We start from the raw sequence: 23,358 nt of genomic DNA, 5'->3' as shown, positions 1-23,358 counted from the left end.
TTATTGGACAAAAAGAAGGGCTATGGAAGTTATTTTAGATCTTTTTAGGGGGTGTAATGAGTGACCATTTCAGGACAGACTGAGCTACCGAGCATATACCACCCATTGTTTGTTGTGTTAGTAATGGTTGCTGTAAAATAGTCAAACGTATTTGAAATTCTTTTTTGATGCACACGCTTTTTAACCACAGTAAGGAGGGGGTTCAGACATGCGCATAGGTTGTTGCACCCAATGTATGCCCGCTCTCATTTCGATGTTAGGAACGAGGGGAGTGGGACTTAGGGTTTTCCTGTGCAGCGCGCTCTAGGAACTAATCCTTCCCTTTCTCCATTGAAGAGTGTGTTTGGAGAGAATGAAAGGCGAGAGATCTAGAACAATGGAGAGCGCAGTCCTTCTCCTACATTCCTGAAGCCGGAATGCTGAAAAGAAGTCTACTTATCGTTTGGAAGAGGGCTACAGTAACCCAAGGATTAAAAAGTGACTGAGCTCCCTACTAGAGCTCAGAGAGTCGGGGAAAAGCGTTCTATTTAAAGGTCTTTCACTACCTCCATTATAGATGTACATTTGCTACGGACCAAACTTGGCCCCACCTGAGGAATCCACACCACTCTTTCCAAAATATCCTTTTGTCAGATGGAATGGCGCATGCCAATTCTGGCGTAGATTGGTCAAGTGAGGCAACAGCTGCTGCAAGTTCCTAAAAAGTGGCCATTTATTTCCCCGTTGGAGTGTTTTCCGCCCGCGTAGCCTGGCATCTGCTGCACGGCACTTAACCACATGTGCAATGCAGCAATGTCGCCCGTGAGGTACTCCCTTTTCTAATAGTGTAAATCCATTCATTGTTTCGTTGTGGGAACTTTTAATTAAATTCATTTTTAAACGATTTTGCCGTTATCCAAACGTCATACTGGATTCGGAATTCAAATCTCTGAGCTTCTTATTTATTGGCTTGAGCGGATTCACATTTCTAGAACATCCAGCGCATTGAGGCCTACAATTGGGAAAATGGTGCTGTATAAATGACAACTACAATATAATACAATACAATATGCATATACGTGGTGGACCTGCAAATCTCCATGTGAAAAGGAGTGAGAACAGAATGATACGAGAAAGTTGCTTCTCTCCATTATTAGCGTGTCCATGACAAATGTTCAGAAACATGTGCTTTTCAGTGTCCCCTCCTCCATTCCCTACCCTGGGAATCTGGGGCCTAAGAGGAAAAGGCCCTCAGATGTTCAAGCAAGGCGCTAGTTGTCAAATTCTGGTAGCTGTCGCCAGTGGTTTACCACAATAGGTCTTAATGTCCAGAGCCCATCCCAACCCTGAGTTCAAACATACGCAGGGGCATCCGCCCCTCACAGTCACAGGGGTTTAGAGTATCCCAGCCCACTTCTTTAATGATGTCCAAGTTTTGGTTCTGAGCCATTGTCATGGTCGATGGCTTGTTCTTGGTCCGCTCTTGGTCTTGTGTTGGCTTTGGGTTTAGTCTTTGTACTGATCTGTAGGATGTGTTGACCGCCTCTAAATATTGCAGAGCAACATGCACTAGGGGTTTCTGCCATGCTGATATAATTAATTATTTCCCACGGCTACATGTCTTTATACCGAGGTATTATATACTGAATCGCTTATATATGAAACATATACCTTGAAACCTGAATATTGATTATTCTTTTCATTTTATTTTTATTTTTGGGGAGGCCCCTTCAACCCCGTTTCCAACCCCTAAAAACCCATCCCTACCGTTTTCCAAAAGAAATGAACCCTTTACCCCACCATAAATATATCCGATATAGGGGTATTCATAGTATATGTTTAGATAGGTAAGAGATTCAGTGTATCATTTTCGATATGAAGAATGTATACCTTTCCCACCCCCTAGTGGGTACCCTCTGGAAACGCACTTAGAAACAGTTGAGTACAGGCGCGTTATAAATGACTTATCATATCATATCTTAATTCCCTACTTTGGTTCTTAGAGTTTAAGCAAGATTTTTTTTATTTGGGCTGGTGGCCTTGCGACCTCCATCCACTCCCACTCCCCCAACCTGCACCATCCTAGGACAGGGCCACCAGCCAGCCACACTAAATGTGCTTCTGTAAGATGTATGCCTGCCAGTGGTGTTACCCAGCTTCTCAGCAGGCCTCCTAATCTAGCCTGACTCCTCAACCTGGCTTTGCTCAAGCTCTGTCATAACTAGCCCAGCCTACCCCTCTCTTTATCTTTGCAACTCTTCAGCACGTTTGTCTTGGCCATTTCATATTTTGGTCTCCTGCATCTCCTTTCTCCATCTTTCCTGTTGCTACTTGGCTATCTTAGTGTGGCCAGCTCAGGTTCCGCTCTGCTAATTCTCATTCTTACTTTCCTCTTCACATACTGATAGTCTTTCACTGGAACACCATCCTAACCCCCAGAAAGTCTGGAGGCTTCTGCTCCTTTAATACAAGCGCTGATTAAGTGATTGTGTCTGTGAGTAATCTGATGTGAGGGTCAGTTTCCGCACTGGCTTCCTCCTCCTCGCTGATGATTGACCTTGGCCTAATGGTTACACCACCTCCCCAGATAATAGGGATAAGGCAGCACTAACATGGTGGACAGCTGATCCAGCTCTGTGATCCTGCACTGGAGAAACACGTCTGACCGCGAGCGATCATCTCCACATTGAAATGTGCACTTTCCCAGCTGCCACGAGCTATCTTCATGACTCTTGACTGTGCTCTATGCCAGTGCTCGTGGGCCTGGCATGCATTCTTCCTTGGATCGCTTTCCCAGCAGGGAACCATGACTAGAATCATACGTTTTCATAACACCACCTGCTTGCCCTTAAACTGTAACATGTGCATGGGTTCCGTGACCAATTATCTTGGGATGTTTGTCCTGTTTAGCGAGTGCTTTGCCTGATCTAAAAGGGTTCGTCGTGAATACCTCCCTGGTGAAGCATGTTGCTCTTTCAGTGCTCTGTGGTAGTTCTTACTTCTCTTGGAAGGATCTTACTTTGGGGTCAGTAATGGATGGACTGATGAAGTTCTAGGAGATCCCACTTATTTCTCCTTTTGGGGTCAAACCACGGGGTAGATGGCTCTCCCTGAGCACCAGACTTACCCAGACCTCCTTGCCAGATAACAACACTGGTGACCTTGTCACCCAGTTCACCCTTGTCCCTTTTCTTCTGTCACTCGGTCAGTCTCATTATATTGCTCTGCATGTTTGACACTTTCCGCCTTCCCATCGGTCCTAGGGCTAGCTACCTGTTTTCTCTCCCACACCCATCTACATGTGTTCGATTCCCTCCTACTGCTGCCTGACTACATCCTTCCCATTTGTCATCCAAGCCTTGGCAAGTTAATTTAGTTTTTAACTCCCAATTTCACAAATTGCATGATATTGCCAACACTGTTCAGCATGGAAATGTAGCTCCACACTTGCTCACCAAATCTTCCACTTTCCCTGGAACATATGTCACTGCATCATCTCTCTCAGCAGAGCACTGTCTGAGAAACCTAAGACGCTTGCCAGCTGAATACTCCCCTTAATGGTCTTATTGAATATTTCAACCAGCCTATTCTTTTTGAGAGAATACATTGTGGTGGTGCAATGCTTTCACTCATTTCCCCTTCAGGGAATGAATCATTTTTCTAGACATGAGTTGCACCTGGCTATCCATTCGTTAGGTGTGCCTTTTGCTCACTCAGAATAAATGTAATTTAAGTTCTCGAACTAACCTCTCTTACACTATCCACTCGAGACAATTTTGAGTGGTCATTCACCATTGCTACAATACAATGTTTACTCTGTCTGAGTCCATTACTGTTGCCTCACAAGGTTCAACGTCAGTTTGGCGTGATGCCATTCAGCAACCTGAAGATTTCTCTCCATGGCAAGGTCCTCTCCCGACCGCTAGTAACATTCCTACATGTCTCTTCATCGTTCATCTCACCATATGAACTTCATCTACTGCATTTGCAATACATGTTCTCACACCTTTGGATGGAAAGGTCTCCCTCCAATTAACATTTCAAGCACTATACAAAGATGTTCTCTGAATTTTCAAAGCAGCCTAGTTCCTCCAACAAGAGAGTAAAACTCAGCTCACCCTTCCAAAACGTGCCGTCTTCTCGCCATTCCTCATTAATCTGACGTTCTACTCCTCATTCCTGTTGTGTCAAGTCACTGAGCTACCAGTTCCCAATGGTCCGCCTTCACATCCTCCTACTCAAAAGGCTTTTGAAGGGACATTAATAAATAAGAAGGCATATAGCACTTTTCTTAGCCCTGGTACATTTGGATAAAGCATGAACAAGTGGCCTGTGATTACTCCTGTTCTGAAAGGTACACCCCACAAAATAAATGTCAAATGTTTGATGGCTGTTTGGATGATGCTTCTGTAGAGAGGCAGATGTACAAGTCATCTCTAGTGTCTGCCCCCTCATCTCCGCTGTACTGGAAGAACAGCAAGAAAGCACTGTGCATGACACCAGGTATGGTCCCAATCGCGCATCGAAGATACGAGAGACGTTCTGCACTAAGACAACCATGTCAAATGTACCCTCACACTGACGTGGTGGAAGGATGTCGGCATAAACCATTGGACATAGAAGAGCTGTAAGTGAAATCAGACCAGAGGAAAGTGAAGTCATAAAGAGAAGATACAAGAACGCATTGAAACAATATGTGAATACTTAAAGAATTAAGATGTAAATGAAGTAACAAATTAAACATTTATTTGAATACGAAGGAAATCGTGTACAGTAAGACGATAAGTGAGAAGAGATGCAGTAGATGGATATATGCAGAAATGCATGCTAGATAAGAAATATAGACGCTTGCTGCAGTAGAAAATATAATGCGGGTAAAACAGCCATGATGAAAAGATAGACGTCGGTTTTGTATAATAGTAAGCTAAGAAGCCTGAGGGAGAGAGCAAGGCTGCAGGAGCTGACAGGTGCTGGAAAACAGCTTTGTGCGAAGAACAAATATCTCTTTGGCTTGGGATCAAGGATACCACATCAAGAAGTAACTGCAAGGCACAAGTGGAGTCAACAAAGATAAGCTACATTTGCATGACGTATTTCTCTTAGATTACGTAAAAGAGAGAACATTTGCAAGTGTCAAGTATTGAACAATCAAAGATACAGAAAGCATATTCCAGACAGAGCAACCACATCTCCAGAGACCAAGAGGAGTAATAGTACCCAGTATAATTGAAACAAGTAGCACTAAATAAAAGCTCCAAATGGTCAGAATCGTGATCTCCTCACACGTGGTGGAGGACTGGAAAACAAGGCCTATTCATTAAGATTTGACTGAAGATAGCGATGCACCTACACCCCCTTAAAAGTCCCAAGCAAGAGAACAGCCAGCAAGGTCAACTACAGAGAAGTAGCCCTGGGTTAGGGCCTAACTAATGAGAGATGGTAGGCAAATTGGCCAAGTGGGCATTGATCTGATGTTATTCCCTGCACCTGGGTTTCGTTTTGCTTACATGCTACTAACGGGCCAAATATCCATGTTTGGGAGAGAATGCCAACCAATCATGAGGGCCTATGCAGCAGTGTACTAAACATTGTTGCAGAAGCCAAACCACTGCTGTTATTCTGTTATTAATCTGTATCATACGTAGTTAGCGGTAGTTCAAGACGTGCCTACCAGATAAGGTGCAGCCAATTATGTTACTAACAGCTAACTGAAGTATAGGTATATATGTTCCCTTAACCAATCCCTTCGTGCAATAGGTTTTTACTGTTTGCCATGTCGGATGACATCATAGCTAATGTACATCGATGTATAAAGCCTTTTGTAATTGAAATGTAGATGAGAGTGAGTGAGCTGCAATCTGTTTGTTCACCAGGTGTCCCTACTTTATTTGAGCTGATAATAAAGTAGTATTTTGCCATATTCTTTGAGTCTGTCTCGTTATTTGGGTCTGAGATCGTTTATTGGTAATTGCATCTGGCACCTGGAACGCTCCAGGTGCGACTGCACACTTCCCTCTCCACAAATGAGTAATTCTGCTCTGCACCCTGGAATGATATCAGGTGAAATGCACTCAAAACTTCCCTGCTATATCAGATCTGTGTTATCATCAGTTCAAATCCAACCATATCAACACCTGTAGAGAAAATCGAACGATCCCCAGAGTTCAACAGCCTAAGGTGGGAGCATTAACAACATCTTTGTTGATCCTTCTCGAACACTACCTCACAATTCACTTGCTAGTAAAATTGAACTCTTCTATATTCATGGGATGAACTAAATATGACGGCTCTCACACCCTAGCAAACATTTATAATTTGTAATGACCAGGCCTATCTTTCTCATGACTTTTAACACTTTATGTAATATCTCATTGCGTTATTTCTCTTCTTTATTAAATATTGAAATATCTTCTTGGAAGCATCTAATCTGAGATATTTGCTCAACCAGTTTCTGAAGCAGCCTTTGAAGAATATCAGACACAGAGGCTTGTACAAATGACATGTGTTTAAAATGAAATTCCCAAAATGCATAACTTATGTCATCTCTCTTGATTCATGGAAAAAGCACCACTTAGTAATATGCCTGTGAAAAATCTCAAGTGGGTAATACATTTTAGGAAACACAGTCTTGAGTAATACCCAAGGGAGAGCTTTTGGTAAAATGTGTTGCAAATACTGCATTTAAAAGCACATTTGCTTTCGTAACATTAGTTAAAACTAGTGTAGTAACTCCAGAAACTGGCCCATGCTGGGTAAAATTAATTAGTTCACTCTGCCCGAAAAAAGAGGTCCACTCTACATTCATGGGCTGGCACTGCAAAACAGGGCCAGATTTAAATGTATTCTCCTGATTCACAAATCTATCCATGGTAAAGCACCACTGTATCTATTCTCCTCTATCCAACTCTACAAGCCTTCTCGTGATCTCCTCTCTGCCTCCTTAGCTACCCTTGAAGTCCCTTGCCCTCCCTGTGCTTCGCTTGCTTTCGCTCTTTCTCTCTTCTTGCTCCACCTGCATGTAATTCTACATCTAAGAAACAGTCCACAAGGATTTGTTCAGAACCAAACTAAAAGCCTACCTCCTCGCTTCTGAGTTACCCTCTTAACTTGCCTCAAATCTGCCTGCTAGCTAACATTTTTTCCTCGCTTCTAACCTACCTCTGTCCTTCAATCTGCCTCCAATCCAGCACTTAACCCATCATGGTCACATGTCTACCTGCACTTAAAAATGTCCAATGCTGGTTGTCCTTAATCCATTTGTGTCCACTTAAATATTGTCCCCAGTGACTGTTCTATTTACTCCCCTCCACAACCTGCTCAGAATGTCCCTCAAACTCCCCCATTGTAAGAAGCTCACTGCTTACGTCTAATCTTATTTCTTATCTATTGTACATTCTTTTGTGATCAAAAAAGCATTATTACTCCTGTATATAAATATAAGTAAATAACTTTGGGCCTGTTGTAGCTTTGAGGTCACAGATGATTTTAGGACAGCCAACATTTCACGTACCCACGCTGGGAATATCTATCCACCCCATTCTACTTTTCAGAGAGCACACATCAACACATAGGGCCTCATTCCCAGATTGGAGGTAGCCCTGGCGCTATTTGCGCCATGGCTGCCTCCAATACCGGGTCCGGGTCCGGTCTCGTTCAATGGGGACTTACCGGTCCATTCCGACCCTGGAGGGACCGGTAAGTCCCCATTGAACAAACCATTCCCAATTCCCATTGAGCACCCATAGGGCTCAATGGGAATGGGAAGGGTGCTAATAAGGGGCTCGCGAAAGGCAAGCACGTTATTAGCGCCCTGGTCCCTTAGTGGGACCCTTAAAGGATGTGTGGTCCGACCACACGTCCTTTACGGTTCCCGCTAAGGGACCTCGAAATTGAGCGATAGGGGATTACCGGCACCGGTCTTCTTACCGATGCTGGTAATCCCTTACTGCCCAACTCATAATGACCCCCATAATCTCATTCATCTTCCTTCCTTGAGGCTAGTCATAATAGGGGCTAACCATTCTCCAGCCTCTGTGCTTCAAATAACACCAGCTTACACAATCTCTGTAGATTCGTTTTAAGTGCATCATTCAATACAATGGGACACAGTTTTACTTTAGCTCCACTGGACTAAACTGAATCTTTAAAATGATTACATTTAAAATTCATTTAGTCTTCCCATCTCCTCACTAAATACCACAGGATATTGATCACATACACCCACATCCAATATATTCCAAACTCAACTCAACAGACACAGACACTGAGTATTGGTTCTCAAACTGAGAGTTTTGTAAATGTTATAAGTTAATATGTAAACGACTACATTGTAAAATACAAACATGTTAATCAAACCTACAAAAACTCAGTCCAAATTAACATAAGAATGAAGAGATACATAGAAATGCAATTGTGTATAAGAATTGTCTCACACTGGGTCACTGAACGTATACAGTAATTGTGAAAGATATTAGTAAAATGCAAATATACAGGCATCAACTAGAGTTCTACATAATAAAGCACTTGGAGTTCAGAGTTCCAAGTGTCTAGAATTCAATGAGTCCAGAGTTCAAGGAGTCACTCCACAAAGGTGCAAGGTCAATGAGTGCAACCACTCCTGTGACAGATCAAAGTTAGATTGGATCTGTGAAGCACTATGGGACTTGAGCGTCCCAGGCAATCAGATCTATATGGTCTGGAAAGAATCAGCAAACCAGCGATGTGTCTGGTTCAAATACAGAAACTACACATCTAAAGTTATGTTATGTTAACAGGATTTGTAGAGTACACGCACGCCTGAGGGCATCATCGCGCTAAGAAAAGCCAGGACAACTTAATACCAGCATAACTGGAGCATTCTAGAATAGTAAGGTTTTTAGTTTACGCCGGAAAGGCAAGGTGATCAGCAATCTTCCGCATGTCAAGAGGGAGTTCATTCCAGGCCTTTGCTGCCACAACGAAGAAGGCACGGGTGCGCCTAAACCAGGGGACCGCTATGAGAAGAGCGGAATGGGAGCGAAGAGCACGGGTAGGAATATAACGCACAAATTTCGCTTGCAAGAATTCTGCTCCAATTCCATAGAAGGCCCGGTGAACCATACACATAGATTTAAACATACTCTATAGATTTAAACATACTCTGAGCTGCCACAGGGAGCCAATGGAGTTGTCTCAGCAGAGGGGACATGTGAGTACCAAATGGTGGGCGAAGAATAGATCTTGCCGAGCATTTTGGAGGAGTTGCAGCGGCATGAACAGGTACAAAGGCTGTCGTAAATAGAGTGAGTTACAATAATCAACTCCACTTAAGACAAGAGCAGCAACTACAGATGCCTGAGAAGCAGCAGGAATAAAGGAAGAACCTTCCTTAAGACCCAAAGTTTAAAGTGGCCGGTCTTACAGACTGCTGCCACCTGCTCCTCCATGATCAGGGAGGCAGCGATTTTTATCCCCAGGTTTCTTACTGACGCGACAGGCATAGGAAGTGGACCCAGGGAGGAAGGGCAGAAATCATTGGTCCAAAACAAGTGAGGGGAGGTGGTGCCTACAACCAGGACCTCCGTTTTACTGGCGTTTAGCTTGAGCCAGTTCGAGGTCATCCAGCCTCCTAGCTCTTCCAGGTACTTCCTTAAGCGGGCAGCTGTGTCAGACTGAGATAAGTCCAGACGCACCAGAATCTGGGTGTCGTCTGCATAGGAATAAAATCGGAACCCATGGGACTGAAGGAAAACCAGCAAGAGTCTAATGTACACATTAAACACAATGGGGAACAGTGCAGAGCCTTGAGGGACCCCCCAAAAATAGAGACGGGGTAAATCGAAAAGGGGAAAGAGATACCGAATGTGAACAGTCGGCCAAGAAGGCAGAGAACCAACTGAGAACTTGGCCCTACAGGCCAGCAGCAGATAACTGAGAGATCAGGGTAGAATGATCAACGGTGTCGAAAGCCGCTGATAGATCTAATAACAGGACGGCTCCGACACCACCCTGATCAACCAACCATACAAGGTCATCCAATACTGAGTTCAGGACGGATTCCGTGCTTCTTTTTGCCAGCCAGAAGCCAGACTGAAACTCATCAATGTACTGAGAGGACTCAAGGAAAGTAAATAGGAGAGGAGATACCAAAGCTTCCAGAACCTTCATGAGAAACGGTAGTAAAGAAATGGGCCGATAGTTGGCAAGCACCTCAGGATCAGATTAAGGCTTTTTCAGCAAAGGAATAACCAGGGTATGTTTGAGTGAGGGGGGGTTCACTCCAGTGGAGAAGGAGAGATTTACAGCAGAGGTTATGTGATCAATCAGTTCACCAGAAGTTTCCTTCATGAGAGCCAATAGTATGGCATCTGCAGGGGAGGCAGACTTTAAGCGCTGAATATCAGAGTGTGATTAAACAGGGATGGTGGATCGGCCGCCAGGGGGCGCACGGATGTGGATCTCCTCCGTGTGAGCTTCGACCCACAGGCCTCAAAAGTGGCTTGAGCCCCCACTTTTGACACCCCCACCCACGCAACAACGGCTGTCCAGGCTGTAGGAACCGGACCCCCACACACCAGGCAAAAATCCGGAAGAAATCGGAGCGGTCTGCACCGAGAAAAGTCTCCCAGCCCGTGCTTCCCCCTCCAGGCCTTCTGCGCAACACCTTCATCGAGCCCCGCAACCTGGGATTATCGGCTCTGCCCACTGACCTCCCACGGAGCCATTAAGCCGCGCTGCGGTTCTCCTCGACGGCGCTGTGGCCTATGCGGTGGCAGCCCCGGACGATCATACGGGTGAGTGCCCTCCTCCCACCCGGCGATGCACAGGCCCGTCCCGCGAACATTGTGCCCTCTCCTCTGGCCCCGACTCCACAAGCGACAGACGCTGCTCCATCCGCGAGGGCGGACCTCTTCCTGAGCCTCTGCTAGGATCTAGGCTTCCCGCCCCGGAGCCCCCTTCTACACAATCCTAACAGGGCCTACAAGTCGACCCCAATACCGCTGGAACACCTCGGACACCGCAACAGAGCCAAAGGATGGAGCCAACGTGAACAGAGGGTGACACAGTTGGAGGGTAGAGCCCCTGGTCTCAGGGCTTGTGCCTCCTCCCACCATAACACCCTTGCTTGCCAGGACACACCGGACACTGCTCCACAACACGCCCCAGGACCGGTCCACTGCATCAAATGCTGAGGGTAGTGCCCCCGCTTTAGGGGCATGTGCCTCCTTGCACCCATACATCGTATGACCACCAAAAGTAAGCTAGCCAGATACGCCTACACCCCGACGCACCCTGATCCAGGAATTAACTGCACAATATCAGCGGAACCCTCCGAGACGGGGGCAGTGGCCACCAAGGGGGACATAGCCGCCCTCCTGAGCGAAATCAGAAATATGGGTGCCAACTTGGGTGGCAAAATCGACAGAATGACCCAGGGTGGACAATATCGAGGAGAGACTTGAGGGTGTCGAGAACAACCAAGCCTCAATCGACACACTAGAAGCCCAACTGGACCTCTGAAGGCGCAATATAGAGAAAAGAGAAGAAGACATCTGTCTGAAGATGGACGATTTAGAAAATAGGGAAAGGCATAACAACCTGCGATTTTTTGGAATTCCAGAACGGGAGGGAGAAACAGAAGAGGACCTTAAACATACCATACATGACATCATCAGAATCCTAACCGCGGATGAGAACATTGACGAACCCGCAATAGAAAGAATACACAGAGCTGGTGGCCCATCAGGGGGCCCGAGGTCAGTCCTGGCCAGATTTCATAGATACCAAGATAGAACTAGGATACTCGCAAAAGCCAGGTCATGTGGCACCCTCACCCTCGGGGGAGCCCAAATAACCATCTTCCAGGAATTATCTTTGCTCACCTTGGCCAGGCGACGCCTATGTGACCCCCTAACCAAATGGCTCAAACACCAAGGCACTAGATATAGGTGGGGTTATCCCTTTTCCCTCACGTTCGAACATGGAAGCAGAAAGATAACACTCTGCTCCGAAGAAGATATTCGAGAATGCATCGCAGATCTCCTCGGCTCCGGCCCCAAAGAAGGATCACAAGATGAAACACCACAGGATGGAGCGCGATGGGGACCTCGAGGCCCGAAAAGGAAGAAAGTCAAAGGAGCCAGAAAATACAGACGGCCTAACGATACGCTGGAAAATGCCAAATAATGCGCTACACACAGATTTCCCGATCTGGCTAGGTCTACTCAGAAATCATAGTTCGGAGACTGTCCAACGTGCTCGAGACCAGCACACCCCAGCCAACAGGTCCGGCTCAGAACGAACTTCTCTTCAGAGCAGCTCGGCTGGTGGCCAAGGGATCCGGAAACCGCATGTATCATTATATTTGCTATTCAATGATGACAGTTGTTGTTGTTTGTTAAGTTGTAACTTAAGTTGACTTTTGAAAGAATGGGGGAGGGCTCAAAATGTTAATAAGATGGTATTTGTGATTGGGGTTGCATGGTCACGACCCTCACAGGCGGTCCGATAGTAGACCGGTTGCATGCACCTGGTTCAACTCAGACGCCATCAAACTGGGATTCAGTTCCTTGCAAGGACAATGATGCACGAAAAGTTGGAACTGAAGACAATGGGTATTATGTTCAATACTCTGAAAGGGGAGGAGTGGGGTGGGATGCAAAAACCTTTGAAGTCCCATTGGGCTTGGGTCAACCATCAGAATACTTCCACGGCGGCGTCTCACGGCGTAGACCGAGGTGACGTGATTAACGAATATACAGGACTTACCACTCATCGGTGGTCATGACAAATCAGGCGACAGGCATGGCACACTTAGAATTGGCATGCTCAATGTTAAGGGGCTTAATTCCCCCACCAAAAGGTCGCTAGTTTCCCGAGAATTCAAGAGAGCGAACCTAGATGTGCTCTTCCTATAAGAAACCCGATACAGTAAAGGAGAAGAAAGGAGGGTACTCTATGCCAAATTGGGCACAGAATATTGGGGCTCCGGCCCACTGAAGAAAGCCAGAGTCGGTATTCTAGTCAGCAAATCAATCCGACTTGAGCTCTTGAGGTCCTGGTTAGACGTGAGTGGTAGAACGCTAGTGTTAGTTTGCAGGATACAGGACACTATCATCACACTCGTGTCCGTATATGCACCCAATACCGGACAGTCCTGGTTCCTTCAACAAGCAATCCCCAAGGTCATGAATGAGGCAGAAGGGGAAGTGATAACAGGAGGCGACCTCAAAACGTGGATGGACCCGGACATGGACAGGCAAGCAGGCAACCCATCCACAACCTCTTCGCAGGGCGTGGGGCACTCCCGGATTATAGATATGATGGACGCCTACAATTTTACGGATACATGGAGATGCATGAATCCGAACCGGACAGCTTTCACCTTCTACTCCACGCCCCACACCACGTATTCCAGAATTGACTACGTATATGTAACCTCGGCACTCGCCGCAGCAACGACCGAAGCAAGCATATCACCTTTTACATGGTCGGACCATGGATGAGCTCCAAATGGCGATGCAACGAGACGCTGTTCAAGGACTCAGTCTTTCGGGAGCAGTTTGAGCAGGACATCACCCAATACTTCGAGCAAAACAACATAGGTGAAACTCCCATCAACATAGTTTGGGAGGCAGGCAAATCCACATGGAGGGGACTTCTTATCAGGGAGGGAGCTGCGAAAAAACGAGAACGCCTACTCATAGAAAATAAACTTCGAAATGAAATTGCCCAACTCGATCTCATGGCTCAATCGGCGGACTCTGATAGAGTACATAAGATCAAACAAGCCAACGTCAAGAGAGAAGAAATACGGCAATTAGAAACAAATAGCATCGTGCACAAACTCCAATGTCTGAAGCAAAAGCACTACAAGCATGGGAACAAAGCTGGCGCTTTACTTGCTGCAAGACTCCGCGGCCAACGCTGTGAGCGATGGGTGCCGACGGTGCACGATACAGACAAACCCCCAGACCATCATCCCCCCAATATCCCTGAATCTTTCACCAATTTCTACGAGAGGTTATACCCCACGCAGGACGCACCGCGTTCAGAGGCGATTACAGACTATTTGACCAAATTATCCATGCCGACCCTCCGATCGGAAACTACACAAGCCATGGAAGCTCCCATCACGGGGGAAGAAATCGAAGATGCAATCAAAAGACTCCCAACGGGGAAAGCACCGGGAAACAACGGATACACGGCAGGGTTCTACAAAACCTTCCAGAATGCCCTGCTCCCGTTCATGGTTGACCTCTTCAACAACATCCTCAGGACTGGTGTGGCACCCGAATCTTTCTCTGAAGTGCTAATAACAGTGATACCCAAAGAAGGAAGGGACCTCAAGCAATGTGCCTCCTACCGCCCAATATCGCTCCTGAATATTGACGCCGAAATCTATACGAGGGTTCTCACAGCCCGGCTAGAGACACACATGCCCACAATAATCCACAACGATCAAGTAGGCTTCATCCTCGGCAGGCAAGGCGCAGACTCCACCCACAAGACCCTCCACCTCATACATGAGGCCAGAACTTTGCCGAACATGCCAGCACTGTTTTCGATCGATGATGAGAAAGCGTTCGACAGAGTCGAATGGCACTTCTTGGAGGCCACGCTGAAGCAAATGGCCTGGGACCCACTTTTCGACGAGCAATCAAGGCTGTCTATACAGCCCCAAGAGCCTCTGTAGCATTGAACGCCCAGTGCTCCCGTTGGTTTCCTCTCAGGAGGGGAACGAGACAAGGCTGCCCCCTTTCGGCGATCCTTTTTGCACTCTCCCTAGAACACCTCGCCCGAGCCCTCCAAGCAGACACCGCCATCGAAGGAATGCAGGTGAATGGCAGAGAATATAAACTAGCCTTGTATGCAGATGACATCTTGCTCCATGTAGTAAACCCACTGTCATCAATCCCAAGGGCGATACGCCTCATTGAGGAATATGGGACACTCTCTGGTTTCAAAATAAACAAATCCAAATCCACCCTCTTCCCGCTCCACGAACCATCCCCAGAGCAGCAGAACGAGCTCGAACGCCTTGGCCTGATCATCAGAGGCGCCACACTGAGATACCTGGGGATCAACCTAACAAGAGACCTAACACAGCTCTACGAAGCAAACTTCCCACAACTCCTAAGTGCTCTCAAAACCAATCTTGCGAAATGGAAATCCCTCACAATCTCCTGGATGGGGCGCTTAAACGCTATCAAGATGGTGACCCTCCTGCACTTCCTATATCCCTTCCAGGTCCTACCCATCTCAATCCCTGACCACTTCTTCAAGCAGGTCAAGAAGGCCATACTAGAATTCCTGTGGGACGGAAAGAAAGCCTGGATACCGTACGATATCCTGATACTCCCGAAGGAAATGGGGGGAGTGGGCCTCCCGGACATAGAACGATAGTACCATGCAACCCAACTTAGAATCCTGATTCCACATCTGCGCGACAGAAAGGACCTCCAATGGGTCCAACTGGATAATTATATTTTGGTCCATGTTACTCTCGCAGAGTGGCTATGGGTCCCCAGGGCAAAGCTCACAAAACGCCTACGCGACCACCCAACAATGAGCACCATGTGGAACATCTGGAAGAAAGGGAAAGGGATGACTGGAATCATGACATGGCCTTCCCCCCTAAGCCATCTCTGGTCCCTCGGGATCCGAGAGGAAATCCCCGAACATGCCAGGTACCAAGCCTGGTTTGATGCCGGACTTGAGAGAGTAGGCCAACTGTGGAGAAATGGGAAATTCATTTCAATCTCGGAACTAGAAGAGGCCCTCCAAATTCATCCGATTCCGATCTTCTTGTACCTACGATTAAAAGGGGTCCTGTCAAGGAAAGAATGGAAGGACACTACACGAAGAGAGCTGACGCCTTTTGAATCTATTCTGGACACGGCCAACTCAACAAAAGGTTTAATAGCTCGCATGTACAAGGCTTTAATCACCAAAGACCAAACTCCGAGTCTTCGCCTCAAAGAGCGATGGGAGAAGGACTTTAATAGAGAATTTGAACAGTAAGCCTGGGACAAAATTTGCGAAACACCAGCCAAAAAGTCAATTGCCACACAGTACAAATTTCATGCTCTAAAACTGCTCCACCGATGGCAGTGTGATCCTTTAAGACTGTCCAAAATGTTCCAAACCTCCAGTCCAAAATGCTGGCGACACTGTGACATGGATGCTGATTACTGGAACATGTGGTGGAAGTGCCCTAAGGTATGCATTTATTGGCAAGAGGTCCTGGGATGGATAAAGCAATTAGACGGCATAGAAAGGGAACTATCCCCTCTTCTGATCCTATTTGGCCTTGAAGAAGAAGAGGACGAGGTGATACGCGTAAAAGGACTAATATCCCCCCTGCTGTTGGCGGCAAGAGCAGCCTTAGTCATCAAATGGAAGTCCCCGTGTCTACCAGACAAAAAGGACTGGCTACAAATTGCCATGAACATATACACGATGGAGAAAATAACCGCGGCCCTCCATGACAGGGGCGAGCAACATGAGGAAGCCTGGATCGACTTCACGGGTCATTACACTACAGGTACGGTCGCGACCGACTCACCGCTCCAATCAAAATACCACTCAACGGACCCCACCGGGAACTGAACACCGAACTCCATACCGTTGAATAGCCATGCCTGTCACAAACTTTGCCTGTAACTCATGACACTAACAACGATCAATGTCACAACATCTTCTATAGATCGCTACAGCAAACGCCGACACCCGGAAGTTGTAGGAGAATGGACAAAGGGGGGGAAGAGGGGGGACAGGGGTTGGTACTGTTCATCCAATAAAAGTAGACATGTATGTTAATGTTGGAATGTTATAAGGGTGGATCGCGATAATCTTGTGAAGTAACCACGTATGCCCAGCTATGTATCCACCCGATTGTTTACTTTTGATGTTAAAACTCAATAAAATAGAATTTGAAAAAAAAAACAGGGAAGGTGGACCAAGTCACTGTAGCAAGAGGAGGTTCATCATGGATCCTATTTGCAGTGAGGACCCTAGCCTGCTCATTTATGGTATCTCTGATAGATGATATTTTATCCACAAAAGCGAGGACAGAGAATCACAGAGAATCACATAGTGCCTGGAAGGGCTGCACCGCAGGACGACTAGCTATAGGGATCGAAAGTGATTGTACCAAATCAAATAAGGCCTTGGGATTATTTAAAGCCTACTCCACCATGTGGCCAAAATAGGCTTTCTTTGCATTGGTGATGGCTATATGGTATGTGCCAGTACTACAAAATCAATTTTAGCTTCACATGAATACATAGCACGCCATTTCCTCTCGGCTTGTCTACACTGAAGTTTGAGAGCACGCAATTCTGCAGTAAACCAAGGTTCCGAGGGGTGGCATCTTTGTTTGGATAGTTTCATAGGTGCTAGTAGGTCAGCCGTGGCTGTATATGCTTCTTCTAAGGTGAGCAGGGAGCAATTGTCTACCTGACCGCAATGAGCCAGCAGGGAGGTGGTAAGCTCATGGTTACTAACCCCTCGCCAGCTACATTTAAAAGCAGCTCGTTCAGGACAGGGTGGTGGGGAGGAGTCTTGTTAGCACAAGAGAAGGGCACAAGAAAATGATCTGACCAAACCACAGGGTTAGGGGGGGTGACGTTAATGAGACTATCAGGGACAAAAGTCAGCTCTAAAACATTACCAAGTACATGAGTAGGATATGTAACCCTCTGAGGGAGGCCTAGATCTAACATAGTGCCCATAACGTTAGCCACTTGTCCTGCATTAGGAAGAGTCAAGGGCAGATTAAAATCACCAATAACTATCAGTTCAGGATGTATAGTCTGAAGTTCAAGTACAAGTGCAGTGCAGGAAACGTAGTACAAAAGCTGCTATCTGTGCCCGGCGGCCGATAGACTAAAAGAACGGAAAGAGTATCATTAGAGGATACTGTAATTCGATACAGGAGGCACTCCATTTTGAGAGCATGGTTAGGAGTGGTGCAGAGCACCTTATATTTAGATTTGTAAATCAGGGTCACACCACCACCAGGATGGGAGGACACACGATCTAGATGAGCTACAGCATAATTAGGGGTTAGGGCCTGAACAAGGGCCAGACCGGAGGAGTCTCTCAACTAGATGTCAGTGATGAACAAGAGCTCAAAATCATGAGCAGCACACTCAACAAAGAAGGTCTGTCACATCAGTAGCAAGAATAAAATCAGGATAAATCAAGAGGTTGCACAATTAAAACGATTATTAAACTGTAAGGTGGGTGCACGCCTTGTTTTTATAAAGTTATGTAGCCTATAAAAGGCAAGCCCTCATACACATTATGCAAATGAGGACTTCTTGGGTCTCAACTATGAAATCACTGTTGCTCGGCAGGCCACTTTCATCTTTGTGTCTGCCTTGAGAGCATCAGGGACCTTCAGATCTGTCAAAAGTGAACTTGGGAACACTGGGGACATTTCCAAAGTGCACATACATTCTGGCTGTCTGTAATTCCCCTTGTGTAGTCTGAGATGATGCCAAGGGGTCATCTTTGGGAGACAAGAAATCCCCCCACGCCCTCCAATAAGACTTGATCTGGACAGTACCCCTCCTCTGTAGGGTTCCTCATCAACTGATTCCCCAATTATCATCTTAGTTGGTACAGGGACACGTTCATCATCAGTTCGCAAAGACAGTATAATGATCTGATAAGTCAGATTCAGTATCCATAAGAGATTCATCCTTAACCTCCTTCTGAGGACTGCTAATGGGAGGTAACCTTCCTTTGATGTCAGTCTTCCCTGCATTTGGAGCCAAGCCATGTACATCTGTGAAAGTCGCATTAGGCTCTTCCTGGGATGTACGTGCCAATAAGGTGTTTATTCTGCCCACCTCAGAGATGTTGACATTTTTATGGTTAAAGAATGCTTTTTAGACATCAGGCATGTACTGGTGGTGGGGCCTGAACCAGGAATCACAATGTGCAAGAAACAATTGTCATGTGTGCATAAACATCCAGAAAAATCATCTGCAGAAAGGGTTCAAACTGAACAAAGCAATGTTTTGAAAAACCTGAGCAATAATTTTATACCAAGTTATTGTATTGTGTTCTTCAATTATGGCTTTTTGATTCGATTCTGAGTTATTACGATTCTGTCACCCAGATCCTATTTGAACTGTCTGGCAACTATCAGGAGGATGTTACAACTGTAAATCATGTTTACACAACTTATTGACGCTCAACGACTCAAAAACTGAGCTGCTTATCATGTCCTGCAGTCCTCAATTAAAGAAACTCAACTCTCAACATGCCTTGATTGAGGTTGCAAGCAACACAATCACTGCAAGTAAATCAGTGAAAACATGTATTTATTTTATTTATTTGCATTTATAGAGCGCACAACAGCCATTGGGCATTGTGGTGCTGTTACAGAAGGCTTACATAGTTACATAAGTGCTTGCAGAAACATACATGTTGCCTAACCCCATGTTGTAGGGCAGCTTACTTAGTTGCATAAGTGCTTGAAAAAGATACATGTTGCCTGACATGGAGAGTCATTTTGGATGCTGATCTTTCAATGAAGAAACAAGTATCTCAGATTTGCTTTTCATGTGGACATGTAATTAAACTGCTCCACCAGATCAGGCCATACCTCTCAATATAAAACAGATCTCTTTTGGCATAATCACTCATGAACTCATGGTTAGACGATTGTAACAGTCAATTGGTGGCACTTCCCAAGGTAATTTACATTGTCTTCAAACTACCCAGAATGGAGTTGTTAGGGTTGTTTTTGGTTTATCTAGATGTGATCATGTCACCGCTTTCAGGAGGGAATTGCACTGGCTCCCGGTAAAGCAGAGAATTAGACACAACATTCTCTTGAATGTGCCCTATTATCTAACTAAAAGGTTATCAAGGAAACCATCTGGCAGAATGTTGCGTTCCTCTGATACCTTTCAGTCTTACCAGCCGCAATCTCACCTAAACATTTTTGGTGATTCCAGCTTTGAATTCATTGCTCCACGTGAATGGAATGCCCTGTCTCTGGATATCAAAACATCTCAATCAATGACAATGTTTAAGAGAAATGTAAAGACATTATTGTTCAACCCAGCTGACTAAATACTTGTGCTCACTTTCCTCCCTTCTGATCTCTCTTTCTCTTCCATCTTCTCTTGGTGCACTCTGAGGCACACAGGCATTTAGCGCCTTCTAAGAAATAAAATAAATAAATGTGATAATCAAGGAATTCCAAGAATTAACATTAACTGGGTCATGTAAATGAGATCAAACCTGTTTTTTTTTCATGTGGTTTCCAAAGCAGTAGAGATCAAGTTCAGTGGTTTCTTGACTTATAGGACAAGAGGTTGCACATCAATCATGGAAATGCTCTCCTGACAGGGATCCCAGCTGCTCACTTGACTTCCCTAAAAGCAGTCCACTGCGCTGCAGCATGTTTTATTATGGGTGCATGGAAATTTGACTGAATCACTCTGGCATACATGAACTGCATTGGCTTACTCTCCATGCCGGATACTGTTAAAGACGGCAGGTATCATCTACAAAGTAGTCATAAGTAGTACACCACCGTATCTGGTGGCTAAACTCCACGTAGCTGGTGGCGCATGCTCCTCGTGCAGCAAAACAACCAACTTGCTTGAATCACAACTTGTTTACAAAGAGAGGACCAGTAAACAATCCTTCTCTTGTTACACAACCACCCTCTGGAACTCGATCCCTCTGTCAGCTCGGAATTCCCCCACAATTCTCCAAATCTCTCAAAACATGCTTTTTTTTAACAACCCCTGACAAAGGACTAATTCCAATGGATGTAAATACTGATGCACAGACCTCAACTCATAGTACTGCGCTACTGTTAAAAGATGCCAGCCCAAATGCTGGCTGCCCACATTCTGTACAGTGCTCTGCTGCTCTCAAGCTGGGTCTGCGCTTTAAACAATAAAATAAAAATAAATAAAAAATAGATGTCAGTTTGTTCCCATAAACAGGCTTTACGTTTTCAAGAGCTGGTTTCTTAATTTTTGGAATTGCTCCAATATCTGCATATTTTAAGTCCATAAAGTTCTGCATGGTCCCAGAATTTACAAGGCAAGAAACCTCCACTGTATGATCTAAAAACATCATGGAACATGTGACAGCGAGATGAGAATCTGCAATTTGCAGAGGTTGTCAATTTCACCTGAAGCAGTGTGTAATTGAGAGCCCATTTCTTTTTACCGGTGGAAGGCTGGGATGGGCATTTGTTGCAGAAAGACCCTGCAACACTGCAATACAGAAAGAACCTGTTTTAACTTTTCTTCTGTTCCTTTCCTGAGGACTTAAGGGCCTCTGATACAACCAATCTCCATGGGTACTGCATCTAGAACTCCTAGTTCCATATTTTATCAAGTTGAGATTGGGAGACTTGTGAACACTAAAAATAAAAGTAATCTTGTTTGCTTTTGACTATTCTCCTTTGATTCCTGCTAGGAAATGTTCTAAGGGCAGGACCAGGGTGTATACGTCTTGAAACGTGGTAGGTTGTAGCCCAATTTGTACTACTAAGTAGTTAAGTTCTTTGCTCAAGACCCTATAAAATAAAACCTTTTTATTTTCAGGCCAACCAGTTTCAGCTGCCAACCAACTTGATCTGCGTTACCTATGTTAAAATACTGCAGTTCCATTTTCCCGGATCTATCATTTCATAATGTAAGGCCTGAGAAAATGATTGACAATGGAAGATTCTGCTGACTTTGGCCTTGAATACTTCTGTCATTATTTTGAACCAGAGTCATTGCTCAGGGCATGGCATTTCCCCATGGATGTGCAATGAGCACAGCAACTTTACATGCACCCCGGGAGAAGCCTAGAGCTCAATCAGGAAATGTAACTGGATTTCAATTTTTAAAATCTTACATTCCTTTGGAATACTCGACAACCAGCAGTACGAGTTGATTCCCAGTGGATCCCACAATGAACCAGGGTGGGTTCCCAAAGTGAGTTTCATTAAACAACCCTGTAGCTGGATCTGCTGCTGGAAAGGGAGATCTCAGGGACATCCTTTGAGGGTCGCAACTGCGACCCCTGAGGCCTCTCTTACTACCCATAAAAAATATATATATTGAACCTCCTGGGTTGTGGCTATTTGTTTCTGGAGTGGCAGGCTTTCTTGTTCAGGCCTCTTAAAAAAAACTAGGGGTTCCACAAGAGTAACACTGAACAGTGACCCTAAATAACAAATAATAGGAATAACACATCATGTGTCTTTCTGGAATTCTATACAATAATTGCTAGAATCATTAAAGGTGTATTTCAGGCACACTGCAGGCGGTGAGTCCCTGATTAAGTCTTTTCTTACACACCACAAATTCACAATGCAAACAAAAACTTCCAAAAAGCATTTAGAGTAGAATAAGCATCCATATCGGACTGTGTATTTTGCTTTTCGCAAGTTGCAATTATAGCTTTTCTGCCGTTGTCTCTATTACGATCATCACAAGACATTCCATCTTGGTGTCCTCGGTCACTTGACAAAATACTTTTGCCTAAAAGCTGTGTACAATGTAGAAATGTTTGACCATAGCACATAAAGGGGCCCTTCATTTCATTGTTCCAGAATTAATCCTTTGTTCTCAGTTACCAGTTTAATGGTATCCACTACAGAGTGTAATTTACTTTCTGACTTTGAGAACATTCAGACATATAATTGCTCATTTTACTATAGCCGGCAAGATAGCCATAGCTGGTTAGATAGCTTAGCAGGTTGAGCGCTCGCTGCTGCCATGGGCGTGTGATCTGCAGGTTGCAGGTTTGCATCCCGGCAAGGCCAACCCAGCCTTTCATCCTTCTGAGGTTGATAAATCAGTGCCAACAAAGGTTGGGTGATACTGTATATATATTTGTTCTACATAAACTATAGCACTTAAGCATACGTGCTATATAATAACACATTATTATCATTTGGCCTCGGATGTCTGCTTGCATTCACAGTAATTTGGTAAAATGGGCCTATACATTACACACTGATATTAACGATATATGGTGATCCATTTTTGTATGCACTGTATATCACATTGTTTTGTCAAGAGGTAAAAGGTTGTGTTGCATCGCTTCCCGTGATGTCACTTTGGGGTGGGGTGATTTCATCAAAGGTCAAAGGTCATGGGATGTCACTTCCGCTACCCCTGGCATTTTGGTGAAATTACATCCCTGGGAGTTCTTTGGGTCTGTAAGTCTTGTATCAGTTTTGACATTTTTGCGCTTTCATCTTTTTAAAATTTATTTTGTATTTACTGGGTTTTTATAATGGCCCAATCACGAGTTGGGTGGAAAGCTTTGTGCTGGAGGTAAAAATCTCCACATCCTGCCCGCTTTTGGTGCTATTAACGCCGGCACTAACTGCGCAAAAAATACAACATTGTACCCAAT

General features: G+C 45.2%; 1 protein-coding gene across 1 annotated transcript in view; it reads right to left on the bottom strand.

Annotated features, from left to right (window-relative positions):
* The window catches only part of LOC138566660 (inositol-tetrakisphosphate 1-kinase-like), a 273,353-nt gene that overhangs the window by 101,279 nt on the left and 148,716 nt on the right, over nucleotides 1-23,358 (bottom strand). The window lies entirely within an intron of this gene.

Source organism: Ambystoma mexicanum, chromosome 2p (assembly GCF_040938575.1).
Source record: "Ambystoma mexicanum isolate Mex_15411 chromosome 2p, UKY_AmexF1_1, whole genome shotgun sequence".
NCBI classification, from domain to species: domain Eukaryota; kingdom Metazoa; phylum Chordata; class Amphibia; order Caudata; family Ambystomatidae; genus Ambystoma; species Ambystoma mexicanum.
Note: the sequence above shows the minus strand (reverse complement) of the source record. Positions and strands in the feature narration are given on the sequence as shown.